This window comes from Argopecten irradians, chromosome 4, assembly GCF_041381155.1.
Source record: "Argopecten irradians isolate NY chromosome 4, Ai_NY, whole genome shotgun sequence".
Lineage (NCBI taxonomy): Eukaryota > Metazoa > Mollusca > Bivalvia > Pectinida > Pectinidae > Argopecten > Argopecten irradians.
This window is the reverse complement of record NC_091137.1, coordinates 13200842-13207338: the sequence shown is the minus strand read 5'-3', so window position 1 is coordinate 13207338 and position 6497 is coordinate 13200842. Positions and strand designations below refer to the sequence as shown.

The 6497-nt window shown below is 35.9% G+C and overlaps 1 long non-coding RNA gene across 2 annotated transcripts; it reads left to right on the top strand.

Annotated features, from left to right (window-relative positions):
* The first annotated feature begins 1323 nt into the window (after nucleotides 1-1323).
* LOC138320658 (uncharacterized) lies at nucleotides 1324-6497 on the top strand. Of its 2 annotated transcripts, none has more exons than XR_011208228.1 (4): nucleotides 1324-2505; nucleotides 2766-2919; nucleotides 3239-3310; nucleotides 3570-6497. It is a non-coding gene; the product is annotated as an uncharacterized lncRNA (long non-coding RNA). The 2 variants fall into 2 exon arrangements; XR_011208229.1 differs by having other exon boundaries at nucleotides 1324-2534.

The window sequence follows — 6497 nt, the reverse complement described above, 5'->3', positions numbered from 1 at the left end:
CCACCGCTGAACTACCTGGTCAACGATGATCAACCCAGTCCATTCCCACTGCATTCCTCCCTCCCTTTTCAAAGTCTTCGCCTTCAAAGGCATTTAAGACCACTTTATATATAACACCATGTTTATGTAGACACTAAATCTAGAACCAGGGGTATACACATTACACCAGGGTTATATAGACACTACAGCTCTAACACCAGGGTTATATAGACACTACAGCTCTAACACCAGGGTTATATAGACACTACAGCTCTAACACCAGGGTATATATAGAAACCACAACTCTAGCACCAGGGTATATAGACACTACAGCCCTAACACCAGGGTATGTAGACACAACAACTCTAGCACCAGGGATATATAGACACTACAGCCCTAACACCAGAGTATATAGACACAACAACTCTAACACCAGGGTTATGTAGACACTACAGCTCTAACACCAGGGTTATATAGACACTACAGGTCTAGCACCAGGGTTATATAGACACTACAGCTCTAACACCAGGGTTATATAGACACAACAACTCTAGCACCAGGGTTATATAGACACAACAATTAACCAGGTATATAGACACTACAGCCCTAACACCAGGGTTATATAGACACACACTCTACACCAGGGTTATTAGACACTACAGCTCTAACACCAGGGTTATATAGACACTACAGCTCTAACACCAGGGTATATATAGACACTACAGCTCTAACACCAGGGTATATAGACACTACAGGCACAAGGGTATATAGACACTACAGGTCTAACACCAGTGTACATAGACACTACAGCTCTAACACAAGGGTTATATAGACACTACAGCTCTAAAACCAGGGTAAATATACACTACAGCTCTATTACCAGGGTATATAGACACTACAGTGTCTAACACCAGTGTACATAGACACTACAGCTCTAATACAAGGGTTATATAGACACTACAGCTCTAACATCAGGGTAAATATACACTACAGCTCTAACACCAGGGTATATAGACACTACAGCTCTAACACCAGGGTATATAGACACTACAGCTCTAACACCAGGGTTATATAGACACTACAGCTCTAACACCAGGGTTATATAGACACTACAGTCTACACCAGGGTTATATAGACACTACAGGTCTAACACCAGGGTTATATAGACACTACAGGTCTAACACCAGGGTTATATAGACACTACAGGTCTAACACCAGGGTTATATAGACACTATAGGTCTACTACCAGGGTTATATAGACACTACAGGTCTAACACCAGGTTATATAGACACTACAGGTCTAACACCAGTGTAAACACTACAGGTCTACACTACAGTTATAACTCTAACACAAGGGTATATAGACACAACAGCTCTAGCACCAGGGTTATATAGACACTACAGATCTAACACCAGGGTTATATAGACACTACAGGTCTAACACCAGGGTTATATAGACACTACAGGTCTAACACCAGGGTTATATAGACACTACAGCTCTAGCACCAGGGTTATATAAACACTACAACTCTAGCACCAGGGTAATATAGACACTACAGCTCTAGCACCAGGCTTATATAGACACTACAGGTCTAAAACAAGGGTATATAGACATCACAGGTCTAGCACCACAGGTTTATGTTATATATAGACACTACAGCTTTAGCACCAGATGTATACTGACACATCAGGTCTAACACCAGAACACTATATACATACACTTCAGCTCTAGCAGCAGAGGTATATAGACACAATAGTTATAGACACAACAGAGACACTACAGGTTTAGCACCAGAGGTATATAGACACTACAGGTTTAGCACCAGAGGTACGGTATATGGACACTACAGGTTTAGCACCAGCGGTATATAGAAAAGGGGTATAGGTTTATTCAAAGATATGTAAATTAATCTATCAATAGCATATTCTTTCATTGGAAATAGGTTTTAAATGCAAGAAAAGAAAAGCTAATGAGATAATATTCTAGAATAGTAAGAGGGTAACTTGAGCTATTTCCAACATAAAGCCTGCATTTTTCAAATTTGGTAATAGTATTCACAGATAGCCCGTATTGGCAGATAGTCGCATTAGGCATCTTCTGATGTAAAAAAATTGTATACCCCATGGCCAATACGCAGGAAATTATAGTGAATGATCAAAAATTAGAAACCAGATATGTTATTTTTCATTTCAAATGATAAACTTCCTATAGATTCAATAAATATTGCTGAACTTAACTGGCTAGTACATATTTAGTTAAGACTAGTGTGATTTGTAACTGATTTTTTTTTTTTTTTTGTGTAGAGATCATGATATTTGTTGGAAGAACGTTGTTTTCTTTGCCTCAAACAACTGCTCCGTTACGAACAACTCTGTGATGACCCACATCAAAGAAAAACAACCATATGTTTTTTATGTTGGATATAACTGCCACCTGGCCAACCTGTGCATTCTAGCAGCTGTCAAGACCCTGCCTATGCCCATTGAGGATCTGTTGGTGGACACCTACTTCCATTTCTATTACAGGTTCATATAAATTATATATATTGCTTGAGGTAATTGATTCCAAAATTCTATACCATTACAACTTCAGTTTTAGAAAGAGAACTAATAATATGAGATATTTGATGTCTTATCATAAAAAGGATAAATTATCTACCTACCTATCCAACACTGACTGGTATGGGTAGATATAGGGGACACAAACAATATATTAGGGCTTACCAGAAGCATCCTTAATTACTCAATTATTTAACTGAGAAATATGTCAATTTATATATCTTAAGCTCAAGCAGGAAAGAGGAGTACAAAGAATTTACAAAGTTTTGGGATGTAGAGCCAACCAAGATACTGAACATTGTTCTACCCATTCGTTGAGCCTTGAGAAGTGTGTGAAGTGAAGCGCCTGCTAGATCACTGGCCAGCCCTCCAGAGCTACATGTACTTAAATTCTAATGATGAGGTGGCGAAGTCTGGCCGAATCAAGAGGTTGTACTACTTGTTTCTGGCTTTCATCCTAGAGCCACTCAAACGGTTCAACACAACTTTTCGTGTATTACTATAATTCTAATATATATGAAAAGTAGCAATTATTTTGAAGAAAAAGAAGTATGACAGAATATTTTAATTTGTATATGATCATGGGTATGATTGTAGTTCTTGTTAATATAAAGTCTATATTTTTGAATGAATGTCACACACTTATGTTTTAATCATTGATCATTCTTAATTATTTTACACAACAATTTTTGGACATTAGACCATTGTGCCAGGCATAGGAAGTCGACAATGAGGACAGGATTTCCTCATCCTTGATCAATAGATTTTTTAGGTAAGTTAAACAATATAAGTGTATAAATCATGAATATGTCTTATAAATAACTTGTAATACATTTTAAAATGATTAATCAAGGATATTTCAAATTTTGCACTAATCTGAATTAAATGTATTTCTAGGAGGATAATACCAATGATAGAAGTTTGTTATGATTTATTATCAATAATAATTACTTTAAAGAAATTTCAATTTCATTTGTGATAACCTACCAAAGAAAAACTTGACACTAATTGTTTTCTTTTTATTCTAACAGGTCTGTCAGGAAATTCTATTGCACTGTTGTCGACAAGATGATTAAGAAGTTTCCATTTGAGGGTACAGTCGTCGCCAAGTTGAGTTACCTTAACCCTGCTACAAGATCAGATGACACACCAATAGATGTGATGGCCATTGCCAGGAAGTTCCCAGGAGGACTTTCCCAAACTAGAGAGTGTCCTGGGCTCCGTTATAACTGTAACAAGGACATTAAGGTGGTTAAACCCCATCAATCAATCAATGAACCAAACTAGAGGATGCACTGACTGATTACACTTGAATTCTGAACTTCCTAGATTGGTTCCTGGTAATGGGCCAGTATGGGGAAAATGTGTAATCTCATCACACTGATGACTTTGCTGTACCTTTTAACCTATCCAGGAGATCTTGACGCTGACAAACACAGCAACAAGAAAATATAATATGTGTCACTAATCTTCAGATTTCCAAATGGAATTGAGAGAATAATTAGTGCTTGAATTTAACTTGTACTATTTGTTCATATGAAATGATCTGTGATGTGTTCTTACATGATGACTTGATCATGAACAGTTGGTATGTATTTATTAAGTTGTGTTTGTCAATTTAATTGTTCAACAAACAGTTGATATTTTTTCAGAATGAAAAAAGATATATGAATATTTGGTGTCATTTGCAGCTAGTCAGCTATGTTTATTTAAGAAAATGAAATGTTTAGTTGAGATGTTTGTTAATCATTTGAAAATAGTTGCTATTGTGTTTTTATTATGTCAACATCTTTTATGACTTTAAGGTGACAGAATCAGTTTGGAGTTTTTCATAAAACATGAATTTATAGAGTTCAACTTATATTTAACATAAAATGTTATTGATGAATATGACTACAATACTTCTTTTTTATTATCCCCCGCCCAACGAAGTTGGCGGGGGATATACAAATGGGTTCCGTCCGTCCGTCCGTCCGTCCGTCCGTCCGTCTGTCCGTCCGTAGGAATGGTTTCCGGAGCATAACTCTAAAACCAGTAGAGATATTTCCACGAAACTTCATACACACATTGGTCTTATGGTCTTGTAGTGCCTTTTGCTATTTTTAGGATTTCATTTTTTGCATTTTTTCCGTAACCATGGAAACATTGCTGAAAATATCATATTTTTGTACCAGGTTCGTTTCCAGAGCATAACTCTAAAACCAGAAGAGATATTTCCACGAAACTTCATAGACACATTGGTCTTATGGTCTAGTAGTGCCTTTTGCTATTTTAAGGTTTTCACTTTTTGTACTTTTTTCTGTAACCATGGAAACATTGCTGAAAATGGCAGATTTTTGTGTAAAAAATCGTTTCCGGAGCACAACTCTAAAACCAGCAGAGATATTTCCATGAAACTTCATAGACACATTGTTCTTATGGTCTAGTAGTGCCTTTTGCTATTTTTAGGTTTTCACTTTTTGTGCTTTTTCTGTAACCATAGAAACATTGCTGAAAATATCATATTTTTGTAGCAGGTTCATTTCCGGAGCATAACTCTAAAACCAGCAGAGATATTTCCACGAAACTTCATAGACACATTCTTTTTATGGTCTAGTAGTACCTTTTGCTATTTTTAGGTTTTCATTTTTTGCACTTTTTCTGTTACCATGGAAACATTGCTGAAAATATCATGGTAAATGGTAAATGTTACTTTGCAAAACTCCACCCATCTTTGTGTATATAGTCTAATATAAATGTCAAGGCTGTAAACCTGATTCAACAATTGCAGCCCCGCTCTACTTGAATTATACTCCATCTTTCTTTAGCTCAACTTCCTTTTTCCTGTTTTTTTTCATACACATAAGTCTCCACAATCAAACTTACTTCAGCTTTGATATCTCTATTGGCGGGGGATCTGAATGACTATGTCCTTGTTGAAGTAGTATTTATTTTCAATTAATTTGATAGAATAAATATTAATTATGGAGACAAGCTTGGCATAAAATGCATTCCATATGATTCAATTGTTATTTCTATTGAAAGTTTATTGTTATAGGTATTCTGTGGACATTTGTAACTTATTTATAATAGCTGTTGTATTTATTTTACAAAGAAGAGTAATATGTGTGATCAGATGACATTTGTGAAATCAATATGAAGTAGTTCCTATTTTTAAGTCATCTGACCCAAAGGGTCAGGATGACCTATTGTCATCATGCATCATCCGTCATCCTGCACCATCCGCCGTCCGCCATGCGTAAACTTTTGATTCAAATGACTTCTCACGTTTGTTCAAATGAATGACTTTGACTTTCATGCAAGGTCACAGGGGTCAAGTAGGCTAAAATCTTTAAATGACTTCTTGTTAATAACTAAGAGGCCAAGGGACCTGATTTTGGGCCTATGACGTGCTGGGATGAAAGGCTACAAAGTTTATTCAAATGAATGACTTTGACCTTCATTCAAGGTCACAGGGGTCAAATAAGCTAAAATCTTTAAATGACTTGTGAATAACTATGAATTCTAGAGACATGATATTGGGCCTGTGACATGCTGGGATGAATGGCTATCAAGTTTGTTCAAATGATTGACCTTGACCTTCATTTAAGGTCACAGGGGTGTAAATAACTAAGAGTCCTAGAGACTGGATATTAAACTTGTAGAATGGTGAGGATCAAGGGACTTTAATTCATGGTCTAATTCATAAAATATATCAGAACCTGAACTTTTCCTATTAAAGATTTCTTTGTATTGCCTTAATTGTTTGCCACTACTTTATTCTTTGAGGTGTTGTATAATGTGCCAATAGTTAGATGACCCATGGGCCTGTTGTTTTTGTTAAACACATATTGCTTCTTATCGATTAACTTAAATTTATCCTAGAATCATGTGAAATTTTGCAAGATGTTAAATGTTATGGAATTTATTCACAAATACAAATAAATGATATAGTTGTTTTAAACTGTTTTCAAGTTATT